This window comes from Nycticebus coucang, chromosome 21 (genome assembly GCF_027406575.1).
Source record: "Nycticebus coucang isolate mNycCou1 chromosome 21, mNycCou1.pri, whole genome shotgun sequence".
NCBI classification, from domain to species: domain Eukaryota; kingdom Metazoa; phylum Chordata; class Mammalia; order Primates; family Lorisidae; genus Nycticebus; species Nycticebus coucang.
The window spans coordinates 56,286,712-56,300,503 of NC_069800.1; the positions used below are offsets into that span (position 1 = coordinate 56,286,712).

A 13,792-nucleotide genomic window follows, 5' to 3' on the forward strand; every position below is an offset into this window, starting at 1 on the left:
ATAAAACAATTACGCTTAAAAATGTTTGAACAAAATATGAGCTAAAGACAAAAGGTTAAGTCAATAATAGATCATTTGCTTCAAAATCTGGCAATAGTAAGAACGGGGAACAATGTTCTGTGTTGTCCTGTTTGGTACTTGTTCCAACTTCTCAGAGGCGTTCTGCCTTCAACCTCTCTCTTGAGGAAAATAAACACCCACAAAGATTTTTGCATCATCTGCAAGTATGATTCAAATAAAGCCTTGAGCTCAAATATAATCCAGGCTTCCTTAGCCGGGAAGGGCGACATCTGGCCTCCAATCCTTTCCTGGTATTTCACCTCTGTCTTAGTGGTTTTACGGTTTTACTGGTTCTGTCCTTCCCTTGTGAGCCGCCCCAAATCCAGCTTCTGAAAGAACAAGATATAAATAATAAACAAAGTGACCCTTTGAGATTTCTTGGTCCTTGTCAGGAATTTTCAAACTTTCCTAAGACACGAAACCTTGTAATTTAAATAAGAATTTGGGAGTCTCTCGTAAGAAATGGATAAATTTGGCCCAGTGATACAGTGAAATGTGTTGGAGCCTTTATTAATAGGAATGAGGTAGATTAACATGTGCTGATACAAAATGCTTTAAAATGAGGATGTACAAAAAGACCTCCAGGATCTATCATTGTATGACAAAAGCAAGGCACAGAAAAATATGCATAGCAGAAACCAGAAGTCTGAACACTTTTTTTGCAACTGACCACGTGGTGAACACTTTGGGCTTTGCAGGCTACACGGCCTTGTTGTAACAACTCAACTTTACTCTCCTAGCATAAAAGCAGCCACAGACAGCATATAAACAAACGGATTGGGCTGTGTCTCAATAAAACTTTATTTATGTACGCTGAGATTTTAATTGCATATAATTTTCATGTGTCACGAAGCATTCTTTCAATTTTCAAAAAGCATTTAGCAAGGTAAAAACTCTTCTTAGCTTGTAGGCGGTACAGAAACGGGAGGGGGCACCGTGTAGATCTGAGGCCTGCAGTTTGACATTTTGTTTATAAACCATTGATGCAAAATGAAATTACAGAGAAACGTGGGAAATAGAGATATAGGACGTGTGTGTGTGTTCATGGATTCTACAACCGTGGATTCAACCCACTGCAGACAGGAAATATTCAAAGATAAAAAATGACATCTGGGGGCAGCGCCTGTGGCTCAGTGAGTAGGGCGCCGACCCCATATACCGAGGGTGGCGTGTTCAAACCCGGCCCCGGCCAAACTGCAACAAAAAATAGCCAGGCGTTGTGGTGGGCGCCTGTAGTCCCAAGCTACTGGGGAGGCTGAGGCAAGAGAATCACCTAAACCCAGGAGCTGGAGGTTGCTGTGAGCTGTGATGTCACGACACTCTACCAAGGACGATAAAGTGAGACTCTGTCTCTACAAAAAAAAAATGACATCTGTACTGAATACGTACGGACTTTTTTCCTTGTGATTATTCCCTAAATAATACGGGATAGCAACTATTTACATAGCATTTACATTATATTAGGTAGTATAAGTAATCTAGACATTGTTTAAATTAGAGAGGAGGACTGCATAAGTTATGTGTAAATACTACACCATTTTATATCAGGGACTCAAGCAATTGTGGATTTTGGTATTTGGGGGGGTCTTGCAATCAATCCTCCCTGGATACCGAGAAATGGCTATATCTGTGTGGGGAGAGAGAGGGAGGGAGATGTGTGTATGAAAGGGAGAGAGAGATTTGTTTACATCTCTGAAAAAGCACACACTAAAAACTGGCAAGAAGAAGGGCTTCTGAAGGGAGAACCTGGGAAATGTCAGATGAAGGTAGAAGGAAAAGATATTTTTCGCCACGTGCCCTTTTATCCTGTTTGCGTTTTTCTCCAGGGGCTTGTGTTTTGACAAAGCAGAAAATGTTTGCTAAAGCAAAAATGATTCCTATGCCACAGTCAACAAAAATGGGATGGTCTAAATAAACATACACTGTCATGTGCCAAATAGCGATGTTTCGATCCACAACAGACTGAATAATATACCACCGTGGTCCCTCAAGATTAGAACACTGCGGGCAGCGCCTGTGGCTCAAAGGAGTAGGGCACCGGCCCCATATGCCGGGAGGTGACAGGTTCAAACCCAGCCCTGGCCAAAAATTGTAAAAAGAAAAAGATTAGAATTCTGCATTTTTCCTGACCTTTTCTGTTTAGGGCATGTTCAGATACACAAACTCTTATAGTTGCCTGTGGTATCCCACACAGTCACACGCTGCAAGGGGTTGCAGCCTCCAGGTGGAGTAGGCTGTGGCATCTCAGCTTACGTACAATCTATGAGGTTCATACAATGACGAAATTGCCTAACGATGCATCCCTTAGAACATTCCTGGCAACAAGTGACATATTAATATGACCATGTAGACAATCACGGAACAACTCCAGGGGGCGCCATTCTTAGGGACACGTGTGGGAATGAAGCCTTTGGAATTGTGCGGGGCACCCCCTGAGTGCCAGCCTTGTTGGTGACAAAGCAACACCAAGAATTCATATGAAGTGAAATTAATAAACACTGAGGGGGCAGGGCTGGGGGGAGGAGAGGTGGGAGAGGCGAGAAATCTCGCTTCTTCCATTTTATGCTGCTCCTTATCTGGATCACAATAAGGTCAATGTTCTGCCAGTGTTTACCTTTGGTTTTTGCTCCAGAGTGGAGGAAAGATGCCCAAGCCCAGCAGGAATATGAGAGTAGAATTTCAATTTAGGAGAAGAAAAAACAGCTCATCCTCAAATAAAATCATCTCAGTGGGAAAATGCCGTTCATGTCACAGAAACACTTAATGGCTGAGCCTACTTGTGAGACACCCCCTCTTGGAACTCCAGTCAGATTTCCCAGAAATTTAGGGTTCTGTGACACCCATCTGCAAACACTTTGACCTAGGTTAGAGGTCTCAAACAGTAGTCCCCCACCTATGGAAGCAGTGGATATAGATTTTTGACCAGGAGTGGTTCTAGAATTAAGACATTTAACAGAAATATAGAAGTTTCTGTCTTCCCTTGAAGCTCTGGCCACCCTGCACCTACATTCCCACAAGGAAACATTAGGCTGCCGCCAAGTGGTAGTTACTCCTTTTAGATGGGGCAAAGGTGCCCAATTTGCCACAGTCCCCACCACTCCCTGTCACCCTCCATCAGGACTGCTTCACTCACTTTTTTCATTTGTACTTCATTCGCCTCATCAATATGTATTGAGCACTCGCTATGTGCCAGGCCCCCGGCATAGCTGTGAACAAAACAAACAAAAACTCCTCACTTCACGGAACTTAGGTTCCAGTTGGGGAGAAAATGAACAGCAGAAGAAGATAGATAATAAATGCCAGATGGTGCTAAGTTCTAGGGAGAAAAACAAGGAGCACAGGTGGAGAGGACATGCTAGGTGGAGTCAAAGAAGCCTTACAGGGAAGGTGACATTTAAGCAAAGATCTAAAGCAGGTAAGGAAACAAGCCTTGAGGATATCTGTGGGGAGAATGTTCCAGCCAGCAGGAACAGCCAGTGCAAAGGCCCTGAGGCAGAACTGTTCCTGTGTGTTTGCTGAGTAGTCAAGAGGCCAGTTCAGCTGGAGAAGAGGGAGTGAGGGAGAGAAAAGGGGAAATGACATCAGAGAGGTGACAAGGAACCAATCTTGTAGGCCCTCATAGGATCTTTGGCTTTCATTCCGAGTAAGGTGGGAGCCACAGAGGATTCTAAGCAGAGGACAGACATAGTTGGACTGAGGTTTTAACAGACTCCCTCTAGCCGCATGTAGAGAATGAGCTGCATGTGTTCAGGCTGGGGTGGGGGTGACGGTAGAAGGTAAGAAATCAGAGAGGACCTACTGCCAGGGTCCAGGGCTAGGATGGTGGCAGCTGGGCAGGGATTGGAGTCTGCACGTGCGTGCGGTGTTTCCAGGCACTTTTTGGCACTTAGGAGAAATCCTGCTCACTCCCTCCTCTCTAGCCACATCGGCTTTGCACTTGGGGCTCTCTGCCCCCACCCCGCCCCCATATTCCCGTGAGCCCCTCCTTCCCTTTCTCAAGTCTTAAAGCTGCTACTGCTGCAGTAGCCACCTCCTGGGACTCTGGTCCCTGGCTCTGGGCTCCCTGGTGTCCCTTAGAGCACCAGCTTCACGAGGGAAGCAAGGATGCCTCTCTGTTACATACCCAGAGTCTGGGACTGTGCCGTGGGCAGAGTAGGTCCTTAGGAAGAACTGAAGAATGAAAGAGAGATCCATCTGGGTCCTGCCACTCCTTACTGTGTGACCTTGTGCAAATGGCTTCTACCCCTACCCCCAGCGTCCTCTTCTATAAAAGCGTCTAACAACAAACCCTCAGGGGGCTGTTAGGAGGATCCAGGAGGCTGTGGGCGAAGGGCCCTGGCACAGCGTGGAGCTCTCACAAGCTGCCATGGGTGTTAGTGCTCTACTGTCACTGGGAACCTTAGAAGGAAATGAGAGGACAGCTGGAAGAAAGTCTCCCCAGAGAGGCCAAGAAGGAAGGCAGAAGCCCATTTGCTCTGCAGTAGGACAAGCGTGTTTTTAGTTTTCCAGGATTCTTAGTAAGAAAACAGAAGGGAATCCAAGAATCGCAGGACACAGTTGGTCTGGACCCGGCCCCTTTTCACTGCCTCCCTGCAGCCCGCAGCTCCCTTCCCTGTAGCCTTGCCACCCTCCCAGCAGCCCTCCGACCCTCTGCTTCTTTGGAATGCTGACCCCTCTGGCTAGATGCCCTGCCTTCCCCTAGCCTAGCATCTGCCCCGCCCTCGCCCTCCTCATAACAGTGGGTAAGGGCAGCTATCCCCCCTGTCGCTCCTGTTGTTACTATTATATGAACCTTTCCCTGGATCCCCCTATGCAGCACCAAGATGCCAGAGAAAATGCCAGAAGTAATACCAACCAGCACCTATCTAGCATCTACCATGCAACTTACAGTACTGTATTAGGGTATGAGGCCAAGTCTCTCTCACTATTCCTCCCAACACAACATACAAGGTGGTTACTATTGCCAACTCCATTTTACAGATAATAAAACAGAGATCTAGGGTGGTTATGGAATTAGCCATGGGAGGCCAGGATGCTAATTTGCACTTTGGTTCCAGAACCCACTCTTTTAACAACGCATACACTCTGCTGCCTTACTATTTGAAATGGTAACATTTCCTGAGCGCTCACCATGTGCCAGCTTCTAGGCTTAGCTATCAAGGACATCATCTCTGCTGATCCCCTAAAGACCCTATGAGTTTATTTGATTGTTAAGTAGCCCCATTTTACAGAAGAGGAAACCGAGGCCTCGGAAGTTGACGCGTTCCTTTGACACAGTGCAGCTGACCGTTTTCTTCTTTTTTTTTTTTTTGGCCGGGGCTGGGTTTGAACCCACCACCTTCGGCATATGGGACCGGCGCTCTACCCCTTTGAGCCACAGGCGCCGCCCTAGCTGACCGTTTTCTTAAGCTGCTCAAAGCAGTATCTCCCCACCATCCTCATCATCTTTTTCTTCTATTTTAAAAATAATGGTGTTAAGAGGGACTTTACCTGACAAATGCAATCAGTGTAACCTGGCTTATTGTATCCTCAATGAATCCCCAACAATTAAAAAATAAATAAATAACGGCGTTATTGAGATTTAATTTACATACCCTAAAATTCACTCTTTTAAAGTATACAATCCAGTGGGTTTGGGTATATTCACAGAGTTGTGCAACCGTCACCGCCATCTAATTTTAAAACGTATCACAGCCCTCAAAACAAACCTCACACCCATTAGCAGTCACTCCCTGTTCCCACCATGTCATGAGGAAACTCGAACCAGCCCAAGAGAGCAGAGCACACGGAGAAGTCACACATAGGGCATCCTCCTGATGGCCTGGTGGAGGAACCAGCTGCCAGATAGAACAGATGCCAGCCCCCCAGCCTTCAGATTGTCCCCACTGAAGCCACAAACATCACAGGGCAGAGACAAGCCCTCTTGCTGTGTTCTGTCTGTATTCCTGACTTGAGAGAGCTGAGCGCATCCAAACCAAGCAAATAGAATGGCTGTCTTAGGCCCAGGGTTTGGGTGTTGTTTGTTACACAGCATAAGTAACCAAAAAGCACAGCTAGCAAGGGGCAAAGCCAGGATTCGAGTCCCCATCTCTCTGGCCTCAGGGCTCCCCCTTTAACCACCAGAAAGACTGGATGACCCCCTGGGTGTTGTGGGGAGCCAGCGCTCCTTTTCCCCTGTGGTTGGGTTTTGGTGACAGCAACGTAAATAAATCAGGGAGAGAAAGGCAGGCCTGTCTTTGGTTAGTTGGTCTTTTTGGCTGCTCCTGAAGTTATTTAATACACAAGAATTCTTGTTCATATCCTTTACAGAAAAGTTAGCCTAAACAGACAAACATCAAATCCACCTGCCATCCCACGAACCTCCGTGAAACACTGGACTCTGTGGTAGAATCACATTAACACATACAGTTTCACCTTGTGCTGAAAAGGGTGAGGAGAGAGTAATGATCTAAGCAGTGCAGGTGAGTCCAGCTGGCAGATCCCATTTTGTGTTCAGCAGGTCCCCAAACATGAAGTAACCCCTCCCTCCAGAGGCTGTTTTGATTTCCTGAGAGTTTATAATGCACCCTGTTTGAGAGAAAATATAACGTACTTGTCGAGATCATTTTTGACACCACATAAAAAGAGACCTTTTTCCCCCCAACAGAAACAGGATTCCTTTACGCGTATTGTTTGGTACCTGACTTTTTCACAGAACAATGTACTTTGAACTGCTGCTGGGTAAGCTGCTTTCTTCTGGCCTCCTTTATAGGAAGGAAGCTCTGGAAGGCCACTTGCTCCCAGGGTCTCAGTACAAGTCTACAGACGCACCATCCAGTCACGATGTAGAGTGGAGGGAGCAGGGCAGGGAAGCGCACACTCAGCGTGATTCCACTTACACACGTATGAAGTCCAAAAACAGCAAAAGCCATCTACAGGGGTTAGACTTCAGGATAGACAGCAGTTGACCTTGGGGGGATCATATCCTTGGAGGAACATGGAAGGGCTTCTGGGGTGTAGCATGTGCACTTGGGTGCAGATGACACAAATTTGCCCACTTGGTGAGAATTCACTAAGCTCTTTATGTGTGATGTGGGCACTTTTCTGTGCGCTTAAAACACATGCACACAGTTTTCAGAGCATGGGCTGTGCTATGTGGAAATACACATTTAATTTTTGCTGCTTATGGACATATGTGAATGTTCAGAAGACTGAATATGAATTTGAGAGCCCAGGTCTGAATTCAGGCCCAGTTGCTATTAAATCTATGACTGGGCAAGTTACTGAACCTCTCCAAGCCTCAGCTTTCTCATCTGGACTTGTTACCAAATCCACAAGGCACAGGATCAGCCCCTGCTCACCTCTGCACCGGGTTCTCTCATCCCTCTCTGGCTGTCTCTCTCAGCTCCAGCCACCATTCTGGCCACCATTCTGTTCCTCCCACAGCAAAGCTCAGTGTAGCCTCAGGGCCTTTGCACTGGCTGTTCCTCCTCTCCCTAATTTTCTTGTGGTCAGTTTCTGTTCTTCACTCATGTCTCAGTTTAAACATGACCTCCTCAGAGAACCCCTTGCTAACCACTCCCCAACTAGTTATATTCCGTGGCCTCATTTTCTTCCCAGCATCTCTCTCTTTTTGGAATTGTCATATTTGGCTTCCTTGTTGTCATTGTTTACTTGTGACTTGTTTGGAACACTGACTCTAGATCCAAAAGCTCTACAACAGTGGTTCTCAACCTTCCTAATGCCGCGGCCCTTTAATACAGTTCCTATGGGTCATGACCCACAGGTTGAGAACCACTGCTCTGTAAGATCAGACTGTCTTGACATTCTTGTTCATTGCTACAACTCCATCCCTAAAACAATATATATATGCTGAATGAACTAATCTATCAATCTATACCTTCCATGGAATCCATAGGAGCTTCAATGAGACGATGTTTCTGAAAGTGTATTTTAAGCAGCCAGATTTATAAAACACTAGGGAACTTTGAAAGCTTTGTTTAAAAGTGGTTAACTGTAATGAGAAGACTCCTGACAGGCCTAGGGTTCCTCTTAAACTACATCTTCAATAATTTGATCTGCATTGAAAGTCACTGTACCTTTTGCCACCATCCTCCCCACCCCCATTTGCCCGGAACAAAATCACTAGTGTTCTGGGTTAGCTTATTTATTTCTATACTATTTCGTTGACACAGTTTAAAGAAATTCAAAAGGTACAAAGAGTGTATAACGCAGGATCTGTCCCTGTCTGACTCCTGCCCCAAAGCAGCTAGTGTTTCCAGGTACCTGTAAGTGCTTCCAGAAATTTTTATGCATAAATAGGCTTGTGGTGATATATTTCATCTTTCCCATTTACACAAACAGGATCTGATTACACACACTGCTTTATATCTTTGATTTTCAAAACTTTTTCTGCTTTATAATCTATCTTGGAGACTTTTCCATATCACACATGGTGTGTGTTTTAATTGCACAGAAGAATGCACACACCATACATGAAGAACACAGATAATAGGCGAGGGGCAGTAGCTCACACCTGTAATCTTAGCACCCTGGGAGGCTGAGGCAGGTGGATTGCTTGAGCTCAGGAGTTTGAGACCAACCTGAGCAAGAGTGAGACTCTGTGTCTACTAAAAACAGAAAAACTAGCCAGGTGTTGTGGCGGGTACCTGCAGTCCTAGCTTCTCAGGAGGCTGAGGCAGGAGGATTGCTTGAATCCAGGAGCTTGAAGATGCTGTGAGCTGTGATGATGCACTCTAGCCTGGGCAAGAGAGTGAGACTCTGTCTCAAGAAAAAAAAAAAAAAAAATAGGGAGAATAAGTGGTCCCATTCTTTTTACAGACTATAGAATACTTTATTGGTATATCCACTCCTTGCTGATGGACACTTACGGTGGCTCCAGTCTTTCACTACTGCAGATGGTGCCGCAGTGACAGTCCTTGTATACACCTCTGGGCCCAGGAAAATCACAGGAGTCTTCTGAGTCTGTTAAAGGGACCCCATGAGCTTACCCATCCCTGACCTCATCTGCACCCCCTTCATCCTCCCCAACCCTCGCGGGGGTGTTTGTGTTTTGGCCTTTTAAAGAGTTTTTCTAAATTGACTTTGGCTTCTTGGCCTGAACTCTGAAGTGTTTGAGCTGATAAGATAGCAGGCTTGGCTGAGGTGGGGGGCGGGGGGGTAAACAGTGACCCGGGAGGCCCTCAGTAGAGGGAGGGGAGCCGGCAGGGGGCCAGGAGAGGCCGGATTCAGACCTGTCAGGGAATGGGGAGGAGGCAGGAGATGCCCCCCAGACCTGCTCCTCACCAGCTCCCCAGACTTTGAGGACACCATCATGAGCGCTGAGCGCGGGCTCACATATTTATGGGGCCTCTCCTAAACCAAACAAGACGCTACGGACAAGTCAGAGCCAAGTCCTGGCAAACCCAGAGACAGACACATCCCTAAGAGGCCTCGCACCCTGAGGAGCCGAACAGCCCTAGGAGAGGCCTGTCTCCATGGCTGTGGCCAATGATGCCAGCACGACCTTGACACGGGACGGCCACATGGAGTCACAGCTACCACATTTCTTAGGTTTCACCTGCTTGGTGCTGATCTAGGCTGCAGAAGAGAACTAACACAGAGATGTCCGGGTTCCCCCTCACCCACCTCCGTACAACATTCTTTAGCCCAGGAGGGCAGAGAAGAAACAGACAGGGTGCTGGGGCCAGAGTAGGTGCACTGCCCTTCCTAGGGTGGGCCACACATCTCAGCTTGAAACCCCTCTGGGGCTGGGTAGTCCCAGCCATGCAGGAGGCTGAGGCAGGAGGATCATTGAGCCCAGGAGTTTAACACCAGCCCAGGCAACACAGTGAGACCATGTCTCAAATCCAAACAAAAACTCTCTGGGGCTTCCCAGGGTTTCCCAGAGCTCCCAGGACCTGTGGCCCCTCTCATCCCTTCCTGCCCACCTCTTCCAGCGGGTCTGCAGTGCCAGCCTGGCAACACCCCGTGCCCACTCCTACTTCGGGCCCTCCTGCTGCTGTTCTCTCTGCCAGGAGCACCTCACCTCCCACCTCCCACTTGTCCTTCAATTCTCAGCTGAGATGTCACTTCCTTCTCTAGGAAGCCTTCCCTGATGCCCCGGATGGGCCCAGGACTTCTTTGGGACTGTTCCATGGCTCCTGTACATTCTCTGCCCCAGTTTCAATCACTCTGGATAGGGGTCACTTGTTTGTGAGTGACCCAAAGTAGCCCCACATGGCCAGAGCCCAGGCTCTGTGGCTGACCCAGCTCCATTTAAATGCTAGCTCCGCCTCTTAGCTGCGCCACCTAGGGCCTCTGTTTTCTCCTCTGGAAAATGGGCCCAGCGATGGCATCTGCCTTGTACGGTGATGGTGAGGAAGAAGCAATGTAATACAAGTGTTTAGAATGACCTCTGGCACTGAGTTTGCACTCAGTAAATGTTGGAGGTATCATTACACCCTGTCTCTCTCTCACAGACCACAGCAGGTGCTCACTTAACATCTGCTGGATAAACAAAGGCAGCCCTTTAAACATGTCCATGACAATGAGGACTGGTAGGAAATGCTTAGGATACACAGACGCTCCTCAACGTTAAGTCAGAAGTGCGTTTAATACTCCTGATCTACTGAACCTGACAGCTTAGCCGAGTGTTTCTCAACGTTTTCTATGTCACACCACTCTTGAACCTACAGTTAAACTTCCACAGCACACTTAACTTATGTTGATCAAAAAAAAAGGAGTAAAAAAAAGAATACACTTACTGTGCTTTGAACATCTTTCGAAAATAATTTAATAAATGATCTTAAAAAATTTTGGTGGCACATCTAAGTTGAAAATCACTGGCTTAGCCCACCCTACCTTAAACATGCTCAGAACACAGGCACCAGCCCTCAGTTAGGCAAAAATCATCTAACACAAAGTCTGTTTTGTAACAAAGTATTGAATATCTCATGTAAAGTATTGTACCGCCTATCAGGAGTCTGAAACAAGAGATCAAAATTCAAAATTTGAAGCAGGGTTTCTACCAAATCCCTATTGCTTTCATATCATCATAAGGTTGAAATCCTGAGATGAGCCCTTGTAAGTCAGGAACTGTCTGTAATAGGACAGTCTTTAAAAACACAACACTAAGTGGCTGAGCAATATGATTTACAACTACAAACACACACACCCAATACCCTGGCTTTGGGAAAAGGAAAAAAAAAAAAAAGAGGAATTGTTTAGTGTGGTTACATTAGAAAAATGGGACAAAAAATAATTTTCCTTCTTTTCTTTTTTGATGTGTTTTTCCTTAATCTTCTTTAATAAGCATGGTTTTAATTTAAATGGGAAAAAATAACAATGAATTTAGAGAAGAAGGAGCCCACAAGCCCTTTCTGTTCCATAGAGTTTTCCCACAGATGGGGCAGGGGAGTGGGGTGGGGGACTGGGGTGGGGTGGGGTGGGGCAGGCAGAGAAAGAGCTGCCCTTTAGCAGTGAGGCAAGACGGGAAAACCAGCATGTGCCAGGCCAGGGAGGGCGTCAGCCTGATCAGGGGGAAGTTGTGCTAAATAATGACAAAGCAACCTCTCTTGGGGCACAGTGGGACATTTAGGATGCTGCCACCCCCAGAAAACCTCCCCAGGCCCCCAGGCTGAGCTCGTGGCCCTGCCTAATGCCACAGCCCCACTTTTCCCTGCAGCATAACATGCATGACACCAGTGTCTCCAAGGATGGGCCTTGTCATGAGCCCCACATCCTCATGTTATCTAATTCCGACAGCATCTGCAAGCACGCAGGAAATCTCTGCTGTTAGCCACATCTCACTAAAGGGGAAACTGAGACTCAGTTTAATAACTTGCCCAAATTTTCCCAGTTGATGAATAGCAGAGTCTGAATTTAACGTAATCTGGTTCCATCCTTGTCTGTGGTTGGATGTATTCTCATTTCCGCTAAACTAGATGGTAAGTTTCTAGATGGGGATTGGGTCACAGTCTCCACTGTGTCTCCAGGACCTGGCCTAGGGTTTAGTGCCCAGCGAGGGCCTAATGATGATTGGTGAGTAAATGAACTAACCTATGTATGGAAGAACAGAGGGAGGGGGTGAGGGAGAGACGAATGGACGGACAGATGGATGGATGGATGGATGGACAGACACATGGATGAATAGAGGGATATTGGCTGGCTGGCTGGATTAATGGGTGAGTGGACGGGTGATGCATGCAGGGATGAATGGTTGATTGAATACATAAAAGAACTAACTAAAATGATGGTGAAAGGCACAGCACAACTGAAAGTGTGAAAGTGTTTGCTCCTGGATGTCGAATGTGACTTTCAGAGAGGTTGCGAACTGGAAGTTCTCAGACTAAATTAGGGTCCAGACATGTTTTGTTTGGTCTCCCAGGGTTTTAAATGTTTAAACTAGTTGTCATTACTTAAAAGTTAGAATAGTTCACATTAAAAATCCAGATTTCTGGCTTCTCTTGCAAAATTGAGACAGAGTACATACCAGGAAACAATGTATCAGAGCCCTCTGGGACACTACAGTCCCCACCACTTCCCAATGTCCTGTGTGGGATACCACTGTCCCCACCACTCTCCAGTATCCCCTCTGGACACCACTGTCCACACCATTCCCCATGTCGCCTTTGAGACACCATGTCCCCGCCACTTCCTATGTCCCCTTGGAGACACCACCGTCCCCACCACGTCACAATGCCTCCCTGATATTGAGGTTGGGTGTCAGCTGTCATTTATTATGGTACTTTGTGCTGGTGTTTTACTCACAGTACAATTATAACAAAAATGAAAAATCTCTTGTAATTGCCTTTCTTCAAAAGTGGGAAAATGAAAACAGATAAAGAGAAAGCTGGGAAAGAAACATTTCTTTGTGGGCTCGGTACCTGTGGCTCAAGCGGTTAAGGCGCCAGCCACGTGCACCTGAGCTGGCGGGTTCGAATCCAGCCCGGGCCCGCCAAACAACAATGACGGCTGCAAACAAAAAATAGCCAGGCGTTGTGGTGGGTGCCTGTAGTCCCAGCTACTTGGGAGGCAGAGGCAGGAGAATCGCTTGAGCCCAGGAGTTGGAGGTGGCTGTGAGCTGTGATGCCACAGCACTCTACCCAGGGCAACAGCTAGAGGCTCTGTCTCAAAAAAAAAAAAAAAAGAAAAAGAAAAGAAATATTTCTTTGTGGAAGTGGAGAATGTTCCTGTGAATCTGGTGGGCACACAATGCCTATTTCCCTGAGGGACAGTAGAGTTCAGTGGCTAAGGGCACAAATGCTAGAGTCTGATCACCCAGGTTCAAGTCCTAGCTCTGCTATGTAGTGGCTACGTGGCATTGTGCAAGTCCCTGAACCTCTCTGGGCCTCAATGTCCTCTTATGTAAAGTAGAGACCGTATTAGTCCACCTCTCACAAGGTGTCAGTAATCTACACGCCTGGCTCTCTAGGTAAGAGCTGTTATCTATCCCAGGGCTGGCTTGCATCATTTACGTAACCTGCCAAGCTCCTGAGGTCTACAGCAGTGGTTCTCAACCAACTGTGTCCCCAAAGGGACATTTGGCAACACATCTAGGCAGGGGTCCTCAAACTACGGCCCGCGGGCCACATGCAGCGGTGTGATTGTATTTGTTCCCGTTTTGTTTTTTTACTTCAAAATAAGATATGTGCAGTGTGCATAGGAATTTGTTCATAGTTGTTTTTTTTTTAACTATAGTCCGGCCCTCCAATGGGCTGAAGGACAGTGAACTGGCCCCCTGTTTAAAAAG

At 46.9% G+C, this 13,792-nt stretch overlaps 1 long non-coding RNA gene across 1 annotated transcript; it reads right to left on the minus strand.

Moving 5' to 3' along the window:
* On the minus strand, nucleotides 1-9,051 carry LOC128574032 (uncharacterized). Its single transcript, XR_008376596.1, has 5 exons — nucleotides 8,931-9,051; nucleotides 8,709-8,820; nucleotides 6,475-6,627; nucleotides 3,194-3,266; nucleotides 1-389 (listed from the first exon to the last, which is right to left on the minus strand). It is a non-coding gene; the product is annotated as an uncharacterized LOC128574032 (long non-coding RNA).
* Nucleotides 9,052-13,792: the final 4,741 nt, after the last annotated feature.